Genomic DNA, 24813 nt, shown 5'->3' with positions numbered 1-24813 from the left:
TAATATCATTTGAACTTCATGCTATTGTAGTATAAGTGTTCTTTAATATGCAATAAGGGATTTGTGTCACAGGAATTTTGTGCCTTATTTAGGATTTTTAGGATACACTATATCAGGGATTATTAGTTACTTTAATAAAAAGATACCTTGTTTTGGAAAGATTACTGCCTGTGTCAATTACTTTATTGGAAGGTTATATCCGGGTCTTTTAGCATTTCCTTAGCAACTCCAGGAACTTTAACCTTGGGAAGAACACATTAAGGGGGCTGTATTGGGATCCAGAAACAGATTAAGGGGGCAATAGGCAGGTTAGTGTAGCCATGCCCCAAAACTCACTTTTCAGGGTAGCAGGTTTACAGTTCCTTGCCATGTAAGTATCAGAGACAAGAGAATCATTACAAGGGTGAGGAATTTGTTTAGAGAACCATTCTGCACTAATTTTAACATCAGATCTCTGTACTTAACCGAATGTTAGCATTTACAGAGTAAACTTCTTTTCACCACCCATGACATTTGTTTCTGGTGATTTTGTTAAAATGAGTGAAAGCTCTGATTACAGATAACCGATAAACCAGGAACATCAATCAGATGTTAATACTCACAAATTGGTGTGCTGCATTTTTTAAAATTTTTATTTTTTGCACATGAATGTATCCATCTCTGCAGACAACCTTCCTAACAAAAAAATGTTTGTATATGACTGGGATGGGGTATCCAGACCCCACACTGGAGAAGAAGGGGTTAAGGAGCTGCTGTGGCACAAGTGGCCCCACCCCATTGCAAAGCCTGAACAAGCTGGAGGAGGATCTTAAAAAGGAAGAGGCAGAGCAGCTCTGTGGCAGGCAGACAGGGGACCTGACCTGACTTGACTTGACTTGACTTGTGTGCTGAACTACTGGGAAGGAGCACAAGAGGGGCTCTTGTTGCCTGAAGTGTGGTGCTACTGACCTGACCAAACCTGCAAAGGAAGGACCGGTGACATTTGCAAGGTCAAAAACTTTGTATGTGTTCAGTTATTTAATCTACCCCTCGGGAAGAGAGGAAGTGATCCAAGGAAGCAGCTGCATAGTGCACCAAGGTGCAGCACTCAGCTGCTTGCCACTGGGTCCCTGGATGGCAACATGGGGGAGAGATTGGGCCTGGGCTTCCCGACCAACCCCTAAAGAGGGGACAACAACAAATCTATCCCTTGGCAAGGACCAATCTGAAGGTAGAAGGGTCCCGATGCCAAGATGTGACCCAAAGGGGATGCTGTCAAGCCCTTGCTGACTTCTAAAGACCTTGCCATGCATGACCTGGCCAGAGGCCTGTCACTGAAAGGATATCTCCACCATAGGGTGGAGATATAGTGAGAAAGGGGAACTCCCTAGTGCAAGGGTGGGCAAACTTTTTGGCCCGAGGGCCACATCAGGGTTGCGAAACTTTATGGAGGGCCTGGTAGGGAAGGCTGTGCCCCCCAAAGAGCCTGGACCCTGCCCCCTATCTGCCACTTTCCACTCCCGACCCATCCAACCCCCCGCACTCCTTGTCCCCTGACCGGTCCCTCCCAGGACCCCTGACCCTAACTCTCCCCCCAGGATCCCACCCCCTATCCAACCCCCTTGCTCCCTGTCCCCTGACTGCCTCACCCTGAACCTCTGCCCCATCCAACCACCTCCTGTCCCCTGACTGCCCCCTGGGACCCCTGCCCCTTATCCAACCCCTCCCCGCCCCCTTACCATACCGCTCAGAGTGGCAGGAGCTCACAGCTAGGCCGCTGCACTGACCAGCCAGAGCAGTGGGCCAGAGCGCCGGTGTGCTGAGGCTGCAGGGGAGGAGCTGGGGGTTAGCTTCCCGTGCCAGGAGCTCAGGGGCCAGGCAGGACGGTCCCACGGGCCGGATGTGGTCCATAGTTTGCCCACCTCTGCCCTAGTGGAATACAACCTGCCACATCCCTGCCTGACTGCTAGGTGACACTGGCGGTGAATGTCCCCCTTCACAATGATGCTCTGGAAAAAGGATCTGGACAGATAAATTACACCTGAGGAGTGGGGTTTGATCTGGAAAAGAGGACTAGCAACCTAAGTCTGTAGCACAATAAAATAAAATTTCTTTAAGATACTATATCAAGGGTAACTGCCAGGTTAAAACCAGTCACATTAAAAAATGCAGAGATTGAAGGGGGATAAGTGTTAGAGAAATTGGGGTAAAAGAAGATTTTTTTTTATGCAGATATGGTGACTGTGTCAGTTAGTCACAGTTTTGCCCAAGCCAAATTACTGGGAAAGGTGCACACACCAAGCTGGGTTTTAAGGTATTGTTTATTAGATGCCCATCTTGGTCTGGGATAAGAACAAGGTGACCTCCATGTTGTGACAGGTTCTTGGTCCCTTACGCTGAGCAAAAGGTGGGAAAGTAGAGAGAGCGGGAATCTGTTTTTGCTAAGCAACAGGTTCCTATAAAGGCAGATGAGGAGGGGCTAAGGACTCTTGAGTCTTTGGGGGCTCAGGTATCCAACGCTCTCTCTCTGGTGTGATACAGCCTTTCACACTGGTTACTGGCTTGCAGTAGCCACTCCCTAAACAGAACTGTCATTTTGGGATTTGTTTGTTGTTTTCTTTTGGGAAGCAGATCTGCATGCATGGACTCAGTCCAATTACTTAGTTCAGACCTACAACCATAGATGACGCAGTGAGGGATGCGGGAGTCTGAGATAGGGTTACATACCTGTATTCTACACCTGTAATCCACCGTTGGTGTCCATCCCTGACCTCGCTGATCTGGATTCTGCAGCCTCTCCATCAGCAGCACCTTTGCCTTATCGAGTGTGTGTGCATGTGTGTTTCTATTTCAAATCTCTAGAGTCTTAATCCATTCCCCCCCCCTTCCTTCCCTCTCCTTTAGTGAATAAAGTGTTGTTGTGAGTTTACATCCGTGGGGTGGGTTCTTTTTTTCCAGCTCTGATAGATGGGCTTAAGGGGGGATCCAGTGGGAGGTATACTGTAAGGCTCCCTGAAGTCTTCTGGTCAGATAGGCCCCCTAAAAATCCTTGTATGTCCAGACATCAGAGGATATTTGAACTGTAATTCAGAACTAAGTATCACAAATTGTTGGGTATTTATTACCAAATAATTCTTTGGCAGTCCTCCTGGGGCTTCCTAGCTAAAATGGTCACACAGAAGGAAATTAAGAATTAGTCGCTCATCTGCTAGTCAGCATCTGACTGGAAAAAGATAAATAGTCCAACTCTAAAGGAACAGCTCAAAAATATGGGAGGTTGTTTTGAAAAAATTAACACACCCATTGTGTACCCGGAAAAATAGACAGAGTACAAGTAGACACTTAGATATTTGATTATCATTTATTCAATATAAATACCTGTTCCTGATTTTATTGTTTTTAAATTCCTGAAAACATTCCTCTTCCTATTGGGCCTTGTAACTAATCCACCTTCTTAGCACTGTTAACAGCAGTGCCTCAGGATCCTAATCTCGAACCCTGCTCTACGGGGTGCTTGAGAAGCAGTGTTGACTGCTGCTCCACACCAGTTCATCAGACTGACAGAATTCACAGACTTGGGTGGGCCAACTTTCCGGGTCTCAAGACCTGCTTCTTGACAGTCTTGACCCTCATTGGCTGGTGACCATATATAGACTTCCTGCTTCTTTTCTGGCCTTGTCTGAGCAACAAGCCACCGCGGGCTAGCTGTTACTTGGAGCCTGCTTTGATGCCTCACCTGACCCCGGCAGCTGGCTTGTTGTATCATCCCTTGGTCTCAAAGATCTTCTGGCTGTCAGACCTCTTACATGAACTCTGACCATGGATCTGGACTGCCATGTGACGCATCTGACCGCTGGGCATTACACAATGACTTCAGTGGAGGTAGCTCACTGACACTAGCTGCGGATCTGACCCCAGTACTCTAAGAGCATTTCTTCCCGGCAGAGTTAACCTGAATTATCTACACTGGAGTTACTCCTCTTGTCTTAGCCTAGCACAAGTGAGAGCAGCCACACCGTAAAATAAAACTTCAGCTGCTGTGTCCATACTGGCACTGTTGTCTGTCTTGTGCAGCATTAAGATTTATGGGGGCTCATCCCCTGGTCTTAGCCCTGCACCAAACTGAGCATCTGTATGAATTCTTGCTCGTCTGTCCTTTCTTGGCATGGAGGGGAATTGTGGGAAGGCAGAAAAGGACTAGAATTACTCAGCTGATGCTAGCGTGCATCCATAGTACAGATGTCAACAGTTGATAAGCTACGCTCACTCAGCTTTTTAACCTATACCCCCTCAGCTAACTCACACTGAATTTGTGTGTGTGGATGGGACTCAAGTTAAGGACAGCCCTTGTGTTATAATTCATGTTAACTCTGCAAGCCCTAAATCCAGGTAATTGCATTTTCTAGGGGATTCTTTTCTCAAAACCATGAAACTCTGTTAGATCACATCCTGCATATTAAGCCACAAAGTTCCCCCCGACCCTATTTTTCTCCTTTGTTTCCCCAGACATCAAATCCAGCGGGTGCTGAGGCTTAAAGCTTAAATGTTTGCAAGTGCTTTGAGACTCTTGGATAGACAGCATTCTACATATGCAAAATGATATTAATATGATTCATAGCGGCAATCAAACTAAGGCTTGTCTACAGAGGGAAACTGACCACCATAACTATTTTGAAATAACTATAACAGACTGATTGCTGTGTGTGTATGTAATGATTGTGGATAAGGAGTCCAGATATGCCTGATGCTGCATAATTAGTTTTCCCCAAGCTTAGCATCTTAGATGTCCATATACAAAGGCATACAAGAACAGAGAATAAACAGGAAGAAGAGGCAGCATTAGTACATCAGCTAAATTATGACTTAATTGTCATCAGAGAAACTTGGTAGTATAAATCTCATGACTGTAATAGTGGTTCAGAAGTGTATGGCTCATTCAGGAAGGACACTCAGAGCAGAAAGGAAGAATATGGTATTATACATCAATAGATATATTCATTCTGAGATCTAGAAGAAGGTGAGAGGTAAACCATTTGAAAGTCTCTGGGTGAAGACGAAGGGGGGGAAACAGGGCTGATGTCATGGTAGAGTCTAGTATAGACAGCTAAATCAGAAAGAGGAGGTGGATGAGGCATTTCTAGAACAAACAATAAAAATACCCAAAACACAAGACCTGGCAGTAACGGGGGAATTTACTATCCCAATATCTGATGGAAAAGTAATATGGCTAAACACAACATTTTCAGTATGTCCTTGGAGTGCATTGGGGAAATTTTTTTGTTTCAGAAAGTCCCCCTGTCTAATCAGGCAGTCAGCTATTTTACACTAGATTCTGACCACTAGGGAGGAATTGGCCTTGAATCTAAAGATGAAAAGGGATTTGAGTGAGAGTGATCATAAAATGATAGATTTGAGGATTCAAAGGAAATAAAAGAGTGAAAGCAGCAGAATAAGGACAATGGACTTCAAAAATGTGGATTTTGACAAACTCAGAGCTGGTAGGTCAATTAAGGCATAAAGGAGGTCAGGAGAACCGTCAGTTTTTCAAGGAGACACTACTAAAGGTAAAACTCCAAACTATCCCAAAGCAAAGGGAAGATTGGAAGAATAGTAAGAGGTCAATGTGGCTCCATCAGAAGCTCTTTAATAACCTGAAAATGCAAAGGGAATCCTACAGAGAGTGGAAACATGGACAACTTGCTAAGGAGGAGTACAATAGCACAAGCATATAGGGACAAAATGAAAAATGCTAAGGCACAAAATGAGTTACACATTAGTGAGGGATATAAAAGGCAATAAGCAGAGGTTCTCTAAATATATTAGGAGCGAGAGAAAGACAAAGACAGTGTAGGTCCTCAACTTAGCAGAGAAGGAGAGCTAATAACTGATGACATCAAAAAGGCTGAGGTGTTTAATGCCTATTTTGCTTGCCTTCTTTAAAAGGGTTAATAGTGCTCAAGAATGATAAAAGATTTTAAAAACCTCCCTGTGAGAAGACATTAAAAAAACTGAGCATGTTTAGTTTTGAGAAAAGAAGACTGAGGGGGGCCTGATAGTCTTCAAATAAGTTCAGGGCTGTGTTAAGGAGGGCAGGGATCAATTGTTATCCATGTCCACTGAAGGTAACACAAGAAAAAAAGGGCTTAATTTGCAGCAAGGAAGATTTAGGTTAGATATTAGACAAACTTTCTAACTAGAAGGCTAGTTAATCTCTGGACTAGGCTTCCAAGCGGGGTTATGGAATTCCCCCCTCATTGGAGGCTTTTTAGAACAGGTTGGACAAACACCGGTCAGGGATGTTCTAGGTTTACTTGATCCTGCTGCAGCGCAGGAAGCTGGACTTGTTGACTTCTCAGTCCCTATATTGGTATGATATTTATAACAAAAAAGCATGGCACTATAGAGCCAGTTTTTCAAACAAGCTCCAGGCCAGGTCTACCCTCCCACTAGGACCTCTGGCAGGCCAAAGTCTTCACACAGAGACAGGCCCAGGCTGTCAGACAGCTCCCCAAAGGAGCAGCATGTCTGCTCTCCTCCCCAGCCTACCTCCATTGCTGGTCTTTCCTCCTCTGATGTCCACCGCGGTCATAACCAGGGTGGGTGGGGCAGGCATCCAGGGTGCAAAACTGTGGGGGCAGAAAACTGGGGGCTGGAGTCAGGGTCATATTGTCCCCCCAATTTCTGCCTTCCATTTAGCACAGAGGTATTCAAACTGTGGGACAAGCCCCACTAGGGGTGCACCCCCACTGTTTGAAAACTGTCACCTCCTGCCCCAGGAACCCATGGGCCAGTAGCTGGTGGGAGCCACTTGCAGTAGTGGCCCCTGACCCCAACCCCATCCCCGGCAGAAGCCACGGGATGGCAGGGGAAGTCCCCACATCCAACCCCACTGTCTGGCAGAAGCGCAGGGTGGGAGGGGTGGGAGAAGCCCCAGTACCCCAACCCTGGTCCCCTGCAGAAGTGCGGAGGGGTGTGGGACAGTCCCAGCACTTGGATCCCCGCTGCAGCCCTGGGACTGGAGGAGTTCTCACTCCCTACTGTGAAATCCTAACAAGAGCAACAAGTTTGCAGAATAGACTAAAGCAGAAAATAATGCAAAAAAAGTAGAAGACATGTTTCGTTTAGAATGTGCGGTTAAAAAACAAGAAGAAGAGAATAGTGAGACTACAAGATTTGAAAGAAGGGTACACAGTAGTTCCCTGAAGGTATAGTTTCAATCATATAATGAGAACAAGCAACTAGATTCCTGCATCTTGCAATACTATCTTCCAGAATAATTTTCAGTCTAAAAAACACCTCAAAGGTGACTAAAAAATGAGTTTGCTTCAATTACACTAGTTTGCAGCCACTATATTTTACGTGATTGAATCTCTCTCTAATGGTTGTAATTTCTCCTAAAACTGAATAATATTGTATTGTTTTATTTAACATGAGGATAATAAATGCATGTTAACAAACTAAAGATAATTTACAATGTTCTCAGAAGATACAGTTTACAAACCGCAAAAAGAAAAGGAGTACTTGTGGCACCTTAGAGACTAACAAATTTATTTGAGCATAAGCTTTTGTTAGCTACAGCTCACTTCATCACTTTACAAACCATTTATCTTTTTGTGTTTGTAACAGTCACTGATTAGTAAAATTAACCCTGAGACATGAACAGGGAAAAGCTGGCCCTGGCAAACACTGTCTTGCAGGTTTAGCTTCAATCCATAGTAAAATAATGTAAAAAATGAGAGAAAATTCACCAAACCCTGAAGGGCATGGGGACCATGAGCAATAACTAGCACAGGTTTTTAAAGAACAAATCTCACCAGGCAAGCTTATTTTCTATTTGTAATAGACTTAAAAATTGGAAGTGGCTATAAGATATGTCATAAATCTATCTAAGGTACTTTTATTGCTTTCCCATTATTATAGTATTTAAGCATTACAGTTGGGCTCGGGTGCACAAATATGCTTCCTTGCCCCAGGTGGTAAAAAGCCTAGTTACGGCTTCTGATGTCAACCACTCTATCCAGGCGTAGCAAGGTGGAGCTAACTGAACAGAGGTGACTGGCCCCACGTCTTCTGGCCCTGAAAGGGGAAGGATGCCCTGTTACAGGATCCTATAAGTCCATAGCTCACCTTTGACCAACTCACTCTTCTCGCCTTTTTATCTATTCACCTCACATTATTGGCTGTGTGTTCTGGGACTCCATTTAATTTTAATGTATATGGTACTATGAGTAAAGTTGTGTAGAAGCTTGGACACCCCTACCCTACTTGGATATATTGCATCTCAACTTATTATTTATTCATTGTAGCTTTAGACATTCTATCCATTCAAGTCATTCTAAGGTCATTGCAAGGAAAAATCCCTTTTGCGTTCTTCAGCACTGATACTAGAGGATAAATATGGATTTAGTCATAACAGAAAATCCAGCACCTGGAAATAAGACCCCCTTTCGGCTTTTCAGTATAGAGAGCTTTATGTAATACCTTAAGACATTGTAATTTAAATGTTGATTTGATTCATGCTTAGCTTTCAGCCATGGAATTTTCAATCAGTGCAACCTAAGCTGAACCTCATTTCCCTTAGTTTAAATGAGCCACAGCTGTGTTGCTATTGCATAAATTATCAATGACTACACACTGATTCTTATAAACTCCCTTCCTTCCCTTCATATTTTAATCATTTAAATGCAAGTACAACAAACAGATGTACTCCTAAATAGATGTCAGGCATTTAATCACATTTTCTATTTTGTGTGCACCATGGGCTGCTTTTCTTCATATTGCTTATTTTGGGGATGGGGAGTCTTTTACTTTGTTGGGAGCGTTGCATACAGCCAAGAATATTATTAACTGGCCCTCTGGAAGATTCTCCCAACATGCTCTTGGCTTACTAAACCCCTGGTATTTCAATCCAGGAGCCCCGATGCGTTCTGTCAACACAATTCAATCGCAATCTAAAGTGGCTGCTGCTCTTCCAGTGACTGATTTCCACAGAACTCTCCCAATGCACTACAGTCCTGATTTTCAGTGCTCCCTATTAGTCCAGCTTTTTGTCTCCAGAAAGTGCTTTCAACAGAGTACAGACCTGATCTGTAGCACCCTATGCTACTCCGCTCCCATGTCACTACAATGCTCTGCCAATGTATTTCAGTCTTGTCCCCTGCATTTTCTGCTACTCCAGTTCAGGGATTGTGTCAACCCTAGTGAAGCTATGAATAAAGAACAAAAAATGACACCTGCAGTATCAGCTGGTATCTCCTAATGGAGTGACACTTTTGGCCCCTCCAAGTCTTATCTAATCTGCTAGACATAGCTAATGAATGCACCTTACTTATAAGGAGTTTTAATTCTTTCTTGAGTTCTTTTATGTAAGGGGAGGATTCCTTCTCTCTGAGATGCTGAAGATGATAAATCTGATGGGGAAATAGAGCTGTGAGAATAACTGATTTTTCAAATAAAATGTTTTTGGTCAAATCAAAGTTGATTTTTTTCTAATTTTTTTTGGTGAACCAAAATATTTTAAAAAACATTTTGGATTGAACAAAACACCATTTCATTTTTGAGCTTTTAATTTTTTTTAATGAAATTGCACAAAATTTCTAAACAAAAAGGTGTTTCAAACTGAAAAGTCAAAAACATTTCATTTTTGAAAATGAAACATTTTAGAGTTTTTTTCTAATTTCTTTTGGGGAGGGTGGGGATTGACTGAAGCAAATTTGACATGAATTCACTAAATGTTTTGGTGTTCCGTGTCAGCCTGTTATTGCAGTGGGATGTACAAAGCAGTAAACCATCCTTACGGAGGAAGGGTTCAACTTAACCGTGTAGGGTTGAAAAGGAATTTAAGGGTTACTGGGACAGCGCATTCTGTAAAACCCTCCTAGCAAACACTGCATCAGCATGAGTTAGGATATCAATAGAAGGCTCTGTAGTATCAAGCTATGACCTAGGTACCCCTTGGTGCCAACTGGCAAAGGGCACAGCCTAGGGTTTTACAGGGTCAAATATATACTTAATAGTTCAGTGGCATGTGAAGTCTCTACCAAGAACCAGTAGCCCTCTGGTTGTCATAATCATTGTGAAATGTATGTACAAATAATTTTCAGTATAGATACATGACTCCTTAAATGTTATGTTCTTAAGGTGTTGGAGTTAAGGCAAGTCACTAGAAGATGGCAGGGCAGCCTGGGATCTGCCACTCCACTGAGCCCAGAGCCCTGTGAGAAGCAACAGCGTCCAACACCCCGGGGTGCCTTAAGGCAGCCTCCCTGGGCCACTTCCTACCCCTCCAAAGTCTTAAAGTTTGACACAGTAACAGAAGAAAAGGGGAATAACAACCTTCAGCCCCTCTGGGTGCAGCAGGCAGACTGTTTCTTCCCAGGAAAGGCTTCTGTAGTGTCTTTCCTCAGAAGCTCTCAGGGTAGGTTTCTCTCTCTGCATTGTCAGCCCTCTTCTGAGCTGTCTGGCTCTCTTTGAAGCTCCGTGTCTAGCTGGAGCATGTTCTACAGGTGGGGCTGGGTGGCCTGCCTTGTCTCAGAGATGCTCCTTAAGCCCTTCGGTACCACTGTGGGGTTTGTGCACCCCATCACACCTCAGATGTGAGGGACTCCTTTCCACATGGCTGGTCTAGGCGTTGGTCGTGCTTAGGATTCTGCATCTTCTTGTGTTGGCTTCAGTCAACTCTCTTGAGCATGATGAGTTCAGTTTATATTCCTTTGTTTCAGGTCTCATAATGGGGGACCACCCTCTTATTCCTATTGGACACATGCCAAGTGAGTGCTTTAGTTTGAGCTCTTTCTTTGCTGCTTTCATTGGTATCCAGTAGATAGTGGTACTGTATAACAAATGTCTTCAAACCTTTTCTTATGAGAGGCTTTTTAAGTTCAATTATTTTCAAGGACTGGTTTCAGAGTAGCAGCCATGTTAGTCGGTATTCGCAAAAAGAAAAGGAGTACTTGTGGCACCTTAGAGACTAACAAATTTATTTGAGCATAAGCTTTCGTGAGCTATACTTCACTTCATCGGATGCCACAAGTACTCCTTTTTTTATTTCAAGGTCTGTAATTCATTATTGGCCCCTCCTAGCAATTGGGATCCTCCCTTTTAAGCAATTTCTCTAAATATCCCAAAGCTATCCCCATGTTCATATCTTTTTATATTTCTTCTTCCTTAGGCTAGACAATTCCTATCTCTTCTAGAATGCAACAATTATTTACAATAAAAACAACAAAATCCTTATTGCCTAAATTTGGAGGACATACTCCATACATTCTTTGATTGTACATAAGCATTTCACATTTATTTAGGACTTACAAAGAACAAGAGACATCATTCACCTGTAGAAGGATATAGGTCTGACTCAAGGCAAATAAATGTGAAGCTTCTAATTTGGGGTGAAAGATTATCCATGGTATACTTGATTTACAAGGAAAACAATGTATTGTTGTGGTGAAAACAAGGTTTGGGTTTCCTGGGCAAACTGGCAGTTAGCCCAATTTGACCTTCAATCTTACATCCACATTTCTAGTTTGATTGACTTTCAGCTTCCCCACATATTTCTATCCACTCAATGTGCAATTTGCATAGGAAAGCAGGGTCTGACCCTGGCTTGGTAACTTGAAGTTCTTTTTAAATAGGATAGGAAGGAAAATATGAGAGATTCTTGCCACGGTGATTAACAACACTTTCATTTTTTCCATTTTAGTTTCTATTCTTGGGAAGAGGAACACCTGGTCTTTGTCCTTAGACAAAGTGTCTCACCTGAGGTGAACCATTTTCTTGTTTTCATGGGTGGATCCTATTTTGGGTGAGAGAGAGGTGGACAGCTTTCTAATTTTTGAGGGCCAGAAGAAATCATTCAAAGCATAGCGGTCTCATATATCCCATAGCCAGCACAGTTCTTGCTTTGTATCCACACATGAGACCCACTAGCCCAAGAGCTGAGTCAGAGATTTTATCCTAGGAGAAGTAAGCTAATGTTCGGCAAATCATAATTCCATCCAATTGTCTCATTTTTGCTCCAGGGAGACTGTACACAGTTCTGTTGCCCTTTTGTCATTCGCTGAATTTGCTGTCCATTCTCCTTAATATGGAGTCACTGATGACAATTGCTTGCCTTCTTAGAATGTTCTGCTGCTTGCTTCATACCAAAAGGATGCTCGCATGCTAGCTGAGAATGCAGCTTTGCTGCAAGCCTGTTCAACCATCTCAGCATGGTCCTCACCCACGCCCCAGCGGGTTGCTTTGCCTTTGCCCCTGCAGCCTGCTTGGTGAGTGTGTGGGAGGATTGTTGCCGCTGTCTGCCATTTCTGAGTGGGGAGGGGAAGAAAGACACTGTCCTTCAACCCCAAAGGAAAATCCCATGAAACCCTGGAGTCTACTGTGCTCACTGCCTGGAGGCAGATGAGTCTGGGGGGGGTCCTTCCTGAGGGATGGCATTAAGCCCAGTCTCAGAGCAAAGGGCTGGCCTTCCTCCAGTTGTCATAGAGATGGGAAACACCTCACTGTGAAGAGTGTCTGGCATGGAGGGGCATGAGAGTGCCCCTTGTCCAGGTGGTAATATTCCTGTTGTAATATAGTTCTTCTGCACTTTGCTTCCTATATATATCTAGTGTGAGTGGTGGGTAGTGGACACTTAGGAGAGTTGGGCCCATTCCCAGTTCTGCCACCGATTCACTGCAGGAGCAGAATCTCTGTGACTCGGTTTCCTTGGCTATAAAACATGTATGTTCCTATTTATTTTAACCGAGTGTTGTGAGGTTTCATTAATTAACGTATGTAAAGCACTTTGGAATTATTGCAAAAATTGTTACATGAATGCAATTATTATTATTAAGATCATTGTTAATATAGATACTCCAGATCCAACAGTTATGCTTAAAAGGGCTTTAACCCTCCTCAAAAAATTGTGGTAAAAGAAACAAAAACATTCTAAGCAAATTACTTTTGCATAACAGGATCAACCATCTTAACAGGTACTGCAGCGTTACAAAGAGGAAGTGAAAAATCCACCATTCTTCCACTGGAGGTCAGTGCAAAGCCTCCATCCTCAGGATTCATCAATCAGATTACTACCCAAAGGGGCGTGTCAAGGCTGAATCCCAATTCTGGCACTTCAAATGCAGAAGGTGGGGGCCTGCAAGGATTCTAAAAATTAATACTGGCCACTCCAAGGTTACAGCTTTTCTCTGACCTTGGCTTGGTAAACGCTGCCACCACCCAAATGCAAACCCCTTTTGGAACCCAGGAAGACGCACTTGGGAATTCCTTCCTGTGGGGTACCCTTTCACCCCTCTCTGGGGAAAAGCTGAGAAAGAAAACAAAGGAAATTAGCTGTTGCCACCAGCTAATTAAACAACATATGTACAAACTTCTTAGGACACCAAAAATCCAATCCTGTTCTTAAAAAAAGTAAATTTTATTAAAAACAAAAAGGAAGAAAATACATCTGGAACTAAGGCTTTTGCTAGATTTTAAAGGAGCAATTCCAAAAATTAAGCACCCAAAATAGCTTTCTTACAAGCAAACAAAAGCATCTGGGATTAGCACAGAGGAGATCCATAAGCCAAAATAAAGAAATAAACCTGATTGTATCTATCTAAACATTCCCTGTCCCAGTGATTCCTTCTAGGTATGGAAGATAATTTTTCATACCTGGTTCAAACCTTACACAGCATTCCTGCTTCTAGCATTGTTGTTCTGTTTCCCTGCAACCCAGAGAGAACAAAAGACAACAAAGGGAAGTTTTCTCCCAATTTTAAAAAGTTCTAGCTCTCCCACTGGCTCTTTTGGTCAGGTGCCCACTCCCCCTTTTTTTTTTTTGTACCTATGCAGGGAGGATTTTTAACCCTTTATAGGTAAAGCAAGTAGAGAACAGCTACCAAGAGGGATTTTACAGCTAACTGGCTGGCTGGGGTCCATAAAAGGGAGCTACCTCCCTTTCATTTATCACAGGGAGATTAAAAGAATTTGCAACAAAAAAGGATTTCCCAGATATTCCTTGTGGGATTCTCCAAGGGAGTTCACTGAACTTCAGAAATGGTAGTTTCTTCAAGCAACTTTTCACCTGAACGATAATATACTAGCTAGAACAATAACCTATCGTATGTTTCTTGTAAGGGCCCATTGGCTAGCTGGAGTCAATCTCAATGCGGTGGCTCATTTCTATAAGGGTACAAATGCTGAGTTGGGGGTCTGTTGTATTAATGTATATAGAGGATATGGACTGAAGACGTTAACATGACTTAGTCACTATCCAACATTAAACAGTGTTAAACAAGGCTCGGGATTTGGTTTATAGAGACCTCAGACTGCTTAATGCCATGGCAAATGCACCATTAAAAATCCTTTTATTAAAGATACAGAAAAAAAGATACAGGAAAAAAGTTAAAGCATTTGAAATGTAAAGTGTTTAGTGAGGATTTCATTGTAACAGCATCCCTTATTCCCTTTCCCTTGCACTGAAAAATATTTATAGAAGAAAGTCTCCTTTTTTGTTAGTCTTTTAGGTGGTATCTTAGGCTACAGCTATTGTTAAAGTTGAATCATGTTTCTTAGAAGACAAAACACAAACACAAAAGGGGGAGAGAAAGAATAGCAACAATAGAAAATGCAACTTCTGTCTCTGGTGCTGACATTCTCTTGCAACCTCCACTTGCCTGCGGAGATACACAGGCACAGCACACACTTTTATCAGCCACACCAAGACCTCATAAACTGATCCAATCATCGGACTGTTGGGCATTGCTTTTAGCTCCCTCTGTCTGGCCACAGGCTTACAGCAGTTCTGCAAAATGCACCATCTTGCTTGGCAAGACAAGACTCTTACTAGACAGAAGGAAACAGGAGAGGGATAGGAAAGAGAAGAAATAAGGTGGGGAAGGAAAAGGACACACAAAGAGCGGACAGTGGGTTGTGGCAGTCCCCGCACCCAGGTGATGTTTTGGATTTAGCTGGAGACATTGGAGTGGGCAGTGCCATCTAGATTCCTCCAGGTCTGGTCGGGCGATATCTCAGGATCAGGATGATGAAGGCCTGGTATCCCACGAGATGGTGAGGATAGCAGCAATGATGGGGAACCTTCCTCCAGTAGCCAATTTCCCCCTGCAAAGTCTTGCTTTGAGGATCCCCAAAAGGAGTGGAATAGCCCATCTCCTCATTATTTTGTCCACAAATTAGGCCTAATATCTGACTTATTAATTTTGGTTCATTGATATTTTTTTTTGTCTCACCCTGTTGTTTACCAGGCCTGATCTTAATAGTCCTTGAGTATGCTGCTCCAAAGTGGTCCTGGTAGAGAGGATTATGGTGAGTGAGACATGGCTCTGGGCACCTTAGAGGAGGGCAGGAGAGGGGCCTCCCCGGGCCAGAGGATGGATCAGTGGGGCTGGAGGGAGCAGCAGAGAGCAGGAACTCCTGGGACTGAGGACTGGACCGCAGCAAGGGAAAATTCAGGGTGTCATCAGTAGAGGACAGGTGGAAATCATGGGCCTGGAAGGAAGCTGGAGGTAAAGAGGTGTGGGGTGGCCACGAGGGACTTAATGGGGGCCAAGTTTGAAGGAGGAAGTGAATTGAGAGGATGAGGGCCCAGCTGTGTCTGGGCTTCCTCTAGAACTCCCCGGTGCCGTGCACCCCCCCAACTCCCTCCTTGCCGTGCTTGGACTCTGCAGCTCCAGGGTGTGTGAGCCCCGCTGCCTCTCCCGGAGCAGGCTCAGGGCCCTGGGAACTGCAGAGCCCGGCTCACATGCCCGGGAGCTGCAGAGCCTGAGTGCGGTGAGGGGGGGAGCCAGGTGGCCCATGGGGGCCACCGCCTGCAAGGAGCCCCCGGGGGAGGAGTGCCAGGCCGCAGCCTGGGCAGGAGAGGCAGGGGTGCGGCTGCGCCCTGCTAGTGGCACCGCTGCCTTTGCAGGGCTGCTGCCCCCCTGTGCTGTGCCGGCGCCTCCATGGCTGGGGCTCACTGCCGCCGCAAGCCGCCGCTCTGGCTCTCCAGTGCCTCCGGAAGGCGGCTCCTCCCTGCCGAGCCGGGCACCGCTTTTTGGTGCCCCCAACGACGTGGCGCCCTAGGCGACCGCCTAGTTCGCCTAGTGGTTGTACCGGCCCTGCCTATCCATCCTGTGGAAAATTCCATGTCACTGAGCCATGGCTCTCCCTCCCCACGCAGGCTCTGCCTATTGACTTTGTTGAGAACCTGGATATAATGCTGGGGAGCCTGCTGGCATTGATCCCCAACGTAGAGCTGCTCTGGCACATCTTGTAGTTGAGTGTGATGTGGGAGACAAGGGGAATTCTGCTTGAAAGATCCACATTTCCTGACTGTCTTTCTAGCAGGGCTCCCATTGGGCCACCATGGCCAAGGGAGCTGCGACTCCAACCCAGTCTTCTTCATGGTTCTGTTAAGCATCAACTACAAGGCCCCAGGATGGATTTCAACCCACAGAGCAGCAGTGGGGTGATGGACAAGGATGTACTTTTCCTACACCCATCTTGGGGTGAGGCAGTTATGAGGGGAACAGCCATCCATCCCATAATATTCCCCCTAGATTCACTCCAACAACCACCTGGTGTTTCCCTGCCATAAGCCACACCCCTTAGGTTCCTGGGGTTGACACAAGTTCCCCATCTACAAAGCTGCCTCTGGCTCTCTTCTAGCTCTCTCACTACTCAGGAGTGGGTGAGGGAAGGAGTGAGGTCCCACCTCCCCACAACAGTTCAGGGGACCCCCACAGCCTAATTGGTTTATGGTTCTATGCATATTTGCAGGCTGATCATTTTGTCTAGTGGGGCAAGAAGCTGCACATCACTTGACAGCTCTGTTTGGAGCAACATTAATTCGCACATGGATTTCTCTCAGGAAATCCTCAGGAGCTGAGGGGAGGATTTGGTGATCTACAGGTGTTCTTCTGTTCTAATCCAGATTCTGCCCTTTGAATGATGCAGAACTGAGATGGGAGGCTCGAAGGTTCTGGAGAGTAGGCTGCAAAGCCATCACATGTAGCTACAGCTTCAGAGACATTGCCTTTCTTCCCCTACACCTTCCAATGGGGGCAAGAATCTACACCTTGGATTGGAGTTTCTCACTGGGTAACAAATAACTCATGCAACAAGTAACCCCTCTGGAGCTGGTGGTTCCTGACTAAGCCTGGGGGGCACTTGCACCTGGGCTACAGCAGGGATGGCTGCAGAGCTCAGGATCCTGCTTCCCAGAAGGCCTAGAATGCCAGGACAGAATATGCAGGGGAGCTACCACTAGAACCAATCAGAAGCCAGGACTTGGAGACAAAGGGTTTGGTTTACATTCAGTTGTTGGTGGAGTGAAGCAGAGCGAGAAGCTTCACAGCTTGGGAGGTGCCCATTGAACTTCTTACTGAGACATAATGGGAGACTTTGAACTGTGTCGGTGACTACTAGGCCATTGACATGTGTCAGTGCAGCAGAGATCAGCAACCCGGGAGACTGAAGAGCAATTTCTGGTCAGGCTACTGAGAGCCAGTCGAATTGTTCATCGGATTCCAGACAAGGAGTCTTAGCACCACCCTACCCTCTTAGGGTGAAGACCTTGTAAGACAAGACATGTTTGTTTCTGCTTATGAGTTTTAAGCCAGCCAACGATTACAGTGCAGCAGCACCCCAATGAGACCTGATACCCAACTCCCATTCTTCCTAGGCAGGGGCTGGGAAGGAGTTTGAGGGTGGGGTTTGGCCCCCTGTAAATGCTCTAGGGCGGAAGGTTTAAAGTATTGTTGATGGTTTGTTATTCGAGTGACTCCTGTTGTTCCCTAGTCCCTGTCTGTTGTTCCCTGTACCTAATAAAGCTCCCCCTGTTGTATTGCTACTTTGGGGACTGTGATAGTTATTTTGTCCTGAGGGTCTGTGACTACACTCCTAGTTTTCTACTTGCTGGAGCAACCAGACACCAAGAGTAAGGGCCGAGACCCCTGAGGGGAGAAGCCACTCAAAACTGCAGGCAACAGGGAGAAGGCTTGAGCCACTGCTTGCGGGAGGGGCTACATACAGTAGCAGATCTCTGCACAGTGCAGTGCTGTAGTGTCTTGCACAATGCTCTAATTCTGCAGGGAGAGAACTCTGCTATTAGCAGTAGTGGCTTGTGCTCATGAACAAATATCATTCAATAGTGTTACTCTATTAGAATTCCTTTCAGGGTGGATTCTGCATGTGGTGATCCATCTTACCCCACACAAGGGAACTCCCAAGGATTGGGTTCCTCCACCACAGGCTAGGGAGGGGTGGGACGCTGACTGGCTCCTGGTTGCCATGGCAGCCTAGTGCTGTAGTGATCCATTCTAGGGGAAGGGGGGGGTCTGTGTCTGGGAAGTAGGGGAATTGTACGCTGGACTTTAGCTGGAGCTTCCAAGACCTGGGGAGCATTTAACTAACAGTGCAGCGGGAGGGTGCAGTTCAAACTCCAAGGTGGCCAAAAATGTGAAGAGAAGGTTTGTTTTCCATAAAACCTTCTTGACTGGCATTACTTTTATTCACATCCTTCCATTCTTTATCAACTGAATCTTCTATCAGCTTTTCCATTATTTTGCTCAGGACTGATTAACTGGTTAACTGGCTGATAGTTAACTGGGTCATCCTGCTTGCCCTTTTTGAATATTGCCACATTAGCATTCTTCTGGCATTTAACGGTATTCCAAGATGTATTAACAGTTAACGTGGGAGGAGAGGCAGAAACCGCCAGACAGGGCTTTTAGGACTCTGATATGCAAGTTATCCAGGCCTGCTGATTTAGACAAATTTATCCCTACTAGGTCCTATATGCTATCTTTCTTAGTTACTAATGCACTGTAAAGGAGTTCCTCATCCTAAATATAGAACAGGGGTCAAACAGAAAAATCCAAAAAAAACCCAAACTCTGTCATTTTAGATTTACCCCAAACTACATTTTTTTCACTTTTTCTTGCTCACACGTCAAACCAAAAAATTGGTGAGGGTAGAAGGGAGCAGTGAGTAGGGTGATCTTACCTGCGTATATGGAATTTGTGAGACGACACTAGAATACTGCCACACAGTTATGGGGTCCACATTTTTAAAAGGGTGTTTGAAAAATTTGGGAGGGTACAGAAAATGGCTACAAACATGATTTGAGGGCTCAAGAAAATTCCTTATGGTGAGAGAATTAAAGAGTTCAAACTGTTTATCTTATAAGAAAGAAGATTGAGAGGTGACTTGATTACAATGTGTAAATACCTTCATGGAGAGAAAATAGTAGGTACTAATGGGCTCTCTAATCTAGTGGAGAGAAGCAGAACATGAACAAATGCCTGGAAAGCAAAGTCAAACAAATTCAAATTAGAAATCAGGCACACGGTCAGACACTCCCAAGTGGTGGTTGGTGAATTCTCCATGTCTTGATGTCTCCAAATCAATTCTGGATGCATGTTGAAAAAGTATGCTTTAGTCAAACACATGCTACTAGGCGCAGTAGAGGGGTGATATTTAATGGCCTGTGTGATATAGGCGCTCAGACTAGGGGGGAGGGATAGCTCAATGGTTTGAGCATTGACCTGCTAAACCCAGGTTTGTGAGTTCAGTTCCTGAGGGGGCCATTTAGGGATCTGGGGCAAAAATTGGGGATTGGTCCTGTTTTGAGCAGGGGGTTGGACTAGATGATCTCCTGAGGTCTAGAACCCTTTCAACCCTGATATTCTATGATTCTATGATCTAATGGCCCCTTCTGGCCTTAAAAGCCATGAATCTGTAAAACTTAGTCTGGCATGGGGAGCAGCATCTGTTTGTTTATTGTGTAGCCTGCTTGATCCCCAGAATCCTGATATCTTCTGTGACGGACAGGGGGAATCTGGGAGATGCTTATGGCCTAGCTGCAGCAAATCTCCTTCTCAGGTTTCTTGTTGGAGTATTTGAGGATTCTTATCTGGCACAAGGAAAGAACCTCTTTGGAGCTTTCTCCCTTCCGGCTATTGTCTATGATAGAAAACAGACCTCTCCTGTTTGGCAGGCGAGAGTATCCTCAAAAACAGACCTCTCCTGTTTGGTCTGCTCCATCTATCGGTGGAATATTTGCACTGTAAAAAGATAAACAAAAGAAACAGCATTTTTTAGTTCACCTAATACAACTACTGTAGTGCAATCTCTTTATTGTGAAAGTGCAACTTACAAATGTTGTGACAGACCCAGACCAGTGGGGTACAGGAGTCTGGTAGAAAGCAAATATACTGGCCACTGGATGAATAGTTTTCTGTTCCCTGAGTGACCAGAGCAGGGGCTGCCCTAGAGCAATCAGGAACCTACTAGAACCAATTAAGACAGGTGTGTAAAGAGCTGGGAGTGAGAGGACGTGTTGCTGGAGGACTGAGGAGTACAAGTGTTAACAGACATCAGGAGGAAGGTCTGTGGTGAGGACAAAGAAGGGGTTGGGAGGAGGCCAAGGGGAAGTAGCCCAGGGAATTGTAGCTGTCGTGCAGCTGTTCCAGGAGGCACTCTAGACAGCTACAGACCACAGGGCCCTGGGCTGGAACCCAGAGTAGAGGGCGGACCCAGGTTCCCCCCAAACCTCCCAACTCCTGATCAGACACAGGAGGAGTTGTCCTGGACTGTGGGTTCCACCAGAGGGGAGGTCTCTGGGCTGTTCCCCGATCTACATGGTGGATCAGCACAGACTGCAGGGGTTGTTCTTCTCTTTTTCCCCATGCTGGCCAGTGATGAGGTTATCTGAGTACAGCAGATTTGAGCCACAAAAGTGGCCAAACTGAGGGCTGCCGTGAATCTCTGAGGCGAGCAAATCCGCCAATAAGCGCAGAGGAGGAGTTTTGTCACAATGTAGAATAATTTTTTTCACATAACTGCACTCAAAAACAAAACAGGCTTTACAGCCTACAAGTCCAGTCAGTCATACTTCTTGTTCAGCCAATCGCTAAGACAAACAAGAGAAAAACAAATTTTCCTGCTTTTTCATCACCCTGTTAGATTTTTATTTGAATGACCCAGGTATTAAACTGAACTAGCTGAATAAACCAAAATAAAATATTCTCTCTGTGCTTGTGGAAGAGAGAACTGCTGACAAAAAACTGTTTTGGCACTTAAAAAACTCTGGTCCAGGTGTTTAGCCAATGATTTCCACCAGTTCAGTGGTTTGACTTTCTTTGAAATTGTGCAACAAAGTACCACATTACTGTGCAACTTTTTGTAACTAATTTAAATGATTTTAATAGAATTAGACTTTAACATATATTATCACAATTTGAGCTATAAGTATGACCTTTGACCCCCAGGGCTCCTGACCCCAGGCATAGGTAGTGCTGGCTCCAACAGGCTATGGGATCTGCAACTGCAGGGGCTGTAGGCTGGGCTGGGCCCTGTGGGGATGCAGTCAGAGCTGGGAATCAGATACACTTGAGGCAAGCTCCTCTTCCCCTGGGTCTGTAGAGGACTGTGTTCCACAGCTGCTCCAGCCTGCTTGTGCCTGGCCTTGGGCTCTTCTTGTCATCCTGGAGCAGCTGGGGGAATGAGTCCTCATGCAGAGCCCTGCCCTAGTGTCTCTGCTCCAGGTTCCCTTTGAAGGCAGAGGGAATTAGGGCTCTAGCTCCTCTCCCATGTGCCCCTGCACAGGGCACGGGAGGAGGGAGACTCCTGGCCTAGAAGAGACTGGGAGCTGAAGGTGAAATGCTCATGGATTCCCCTCTCCTCTTCCTTCCACTAGAACTGTCCGAGTTCCCTCAGATGTGGCGCCTCATGGCACAGCTGGGACTCTACATCACGGACCCAGCAAAGGATATCAGCCAGCAGGCCAGGGATGAGATCTACTGGCTGTACCAGCTGCTGCTGCCCTGGAGCAGCAAGCAATCCCAGCGGTGCATTGGGACCCTATAGACATGAGCCCCCTGATCTGAGACTGACCCCAGCTAGATGATGAGTTCATCTCTTCCCTCTGCCATTAGGAGCGAATGTGAGGAAATGTGCTAATGAAACCAGGTCTCTTACCCCAGAGCCCAGCTCTGTCCCCCCACCCTGGGGAAATGCCCCCGCTTGGGTCTGCCAACTGGGCAGGGCGCAGGAGAGGAGCTGCTGGGAGACATGCAGGGAAAGGAGCCAAAGTGAAGGGAGGAGGCAGTAGCATGGGCCACAGAGTAGGGACACTAGGCTGGAGGTGGTGCCAGTTGGTAGCGAGGGCCAGAGCCTGATCTCAGTGGGAGCGGGAGGGTTCAGCATTTGGCCCCATCATTATAGGGAGCCAATCCCAGAGCCTAAAGACTGTAGGGGTCACATGATTCCTGTGATGGACCCCCTGGACACTCCACCCCTGGAAGGAGCCCTGCTCTTCCATTGGGCCATGGATGCAGCAAAGGACTCGATCACTGTACTGCCACCAATGGGAATAGAAGGAAACGGGCACCAAAACTGGAATGACAAATTGGACCCATGTCTCTCTATTCCCCAGGGTTGAGCATCTAAGAGGCCAGAGAGCTGTGGAGCCAGGACAGGCCCCAGCAGAGCTGGTTCTGCCTACATGAACATGGTCAAGGTGGGGCAATTGAGGGCACTTAGCCAGGGAATTGCATGAGCTCAGCACAGGAGCTCCCTGCAGCAACTGCATCCTAGATCCAGGACAAGAATCTGCTACTTATTCCCAGCTTGTGTAGTTCCTCCTTTAGCTCTGGAGGGAGGTACTGAGGGGCCCGGATTGGAGTCTCACTAATGGCTGAGGTTTATGTGGTGCATGGGTTCACTGCTGCTAGGCGTAAAAAGAATCCCTGGGAGGGTGAGTTAATGCAGGATTGTATCTCTAGGGACTTGGGTCCTTGTGCAGTCTCCATGACTGACATGTGAATGTCTGAGAAGGGTGCCATTACTGTCCCATAGGCAGGGTTGGCCTTAGGGGTGGGCAATGTGGGCAACTGCCCAGGGAACCTGGTCGTGGTGGGGCGGGGGGAGGTGCCATGTGCAGCGCAGAGGTGTGTGCTGCCGGCAGGCAGGGGAGAGGCTAGCACAATGAGTGACAGCAGTGAGTACTGCATATAGACAGAGTTGGGGGACATGGGGTCATTGCCCCCCTAAAGTCACAGAGGCAATACATGGGGGGACACCCAGATTTCTCCCTGCTGCCTGCCTGTGAAGGAATGTTCAGTGACGGGGGAGGTGAGGGTTAAAAACACAGAGAACCAAGTGCTCTGGGCATCCAGTCACTTTCCCCACTTGGGCTGTGCTGCCCTCCTGCTCTCCCCTTATGCAGCCCACCTGGAGAAACTGACTTGTATGTACAGGAGTGCCCGGAATTGCAGCTTGCTCCTCCCCTCCCAGCCCCCTCGAGGGGCATGGAGGAATGTTCGAGGGGAGCTGAGCAGCAACGCCGGGTGCTCAGGGTGCCAGTTCAGTTTCCCCACATGGGCACAGAATAGGGTGCAGAAGGGATTGGTGGAGAAGGGGCACTAGAAAGGGTTTGGGAGAAGGGGCGCAGTGATTCAGAGCATTTTTCAGCTCCTCTGTGCTTAAAATGCTATTCAGCACTAGGTGCTGTCCAGTATCAGTGTCACTGATCTGTCACCATGAGCTGATACAGGGAGAGATCGAGATTTGGGCTTATGTAAACTAGTGAAATTGGAGTGGTGACAGTGAAATAGCATGATAAGGTGCTTATAAATATGTAATATGTTTGTAATATGTCTAAAACAATTAGAAAGATGTTAATCATTAATATAGTTTTATGCAGTCAGAATTAGGGAAAACAAAATGATGGCTGCAAGGAATCAGAGCTGTGAAAACCAAAATAGAGGCCTTAGAATGGTTTGACCAATGGCAATCGGGTAGATTGGGGTGAAATAAAGGTCACTTCAACACCTGAAGGGAGGGGTCAGTCAGGCGGAACACAGGTCTTCAAATAGATCCAGCTCTAAAGATGCAGATTTTCAATCAGGTCCAGCTTCTAAAAGGCTTGAAGCTGATTAGTGGGTTAACTATATATAAGGCAGAGAGCTGACAGGCTTCAGACCCTCTGTGTCACACAAGGGGAGGGTTCTGTACTGAGTGAGAAGAACAGCAGAGGAGTCGTTGGAAGAGAAGATTAAGAAGAATAATATCTAAATGAGCTAGAACACTTGAAGAAGCAAAGCTGATACCAGCTGCAGGAGGCCAAACAGAAAGACCTAGACAGAGCAAAGGGAAAGAAGACATCAGAGAAAGTAAGCATGACGATTTTAGCAGCAGACTGCAATTGAAACATGTATTTGTATGAGAGTTCATAAAGCTGGATGTCTGTGTGCATTCGTTGTTTATTATGTTTTAAAGCATTGCTGTCAGCATTCTGCATCTGACTGGCCATTGTATGCAGAGTGTAATAACTTAAAACTGTGTTTACTTGTATAGTAGCATAATATTGGGTATTTGGATATGCATATAGGCTATTAGAATTTGTTTGTATTCTAACATATGCTTGTTACATTAAAAAAGGTTTATGGTTAGTATATGCATTAGACTTATTTTATTTAACACAAAATATTCCCTATTTTGTTTTCAAAGAAATTACTGCCTGTGTGTTAATCCTTTGAATGGAAGGCTGTATCAGTGTTCTCCCAAGGGTTAACAGAGCTAGTCTGTTATGGGGAGTCCTCTGCAGGTCAGAGACAAACTTCCTGGTTAAAGTCAGGCAATTCATCTAGGGCAGGCCACCTCCTGTTACATAACAAAACGAACAAAACTGTACAATTAGGTTATTAGGACAGGAAGACCCCTGTGCAGGAGTGCTGTATGGCTGAATTTTGGGGTAACAGCAGGAGGAGTTGTGGAGAAGAGGTGCAGCAGGGGGTTATTCATGATTATTGTTGTGTATTTTACAAATAATTGCACGTACATTTCAGATTAGAT

At 45.6% G+C, this 24813-nt stretch overlaps 1 long non-coding RNA gene across 1 annotated transcript; it reads left to right on the top strand.

Annotated features, from left to right (window-relative positions):
• The first annotated feature begins 863 nt into the window (after window positions 1–863).
• On the top strand, window positions 864–17754 carry LOC119863645. The gene is made up of 3 exons (XR_005295689.2): window positions 864–989; window positions 15222–15282; window positions 16889–17754. It is a non-coding gene; the product is annotated as an uncharacterized LOC119863645 (long non-coding RNA).
• The last annotated feature ends 7059 nt before the right edge of the window (window positions 17755–24813 follow it).

Source organism: Dermochelys coriacea, chromosome 11 (genome assembly GCF_009764565.3).
Source record: "Dermochelys coriacea isolate rDerCor1 chromosome 11, rDerCor1.pri.v4, whole genome shotgun sequence".
NCBI lineage: Eukaryota > Metazoa > Chordata > Testudines > Dermochelyidae > Dermochelys > Dermochelys coriacea.
Note: the sequence above shows the minus strand (reverse complement) of the source record. Positions and strands in the feature narration are given on the sequence as shown.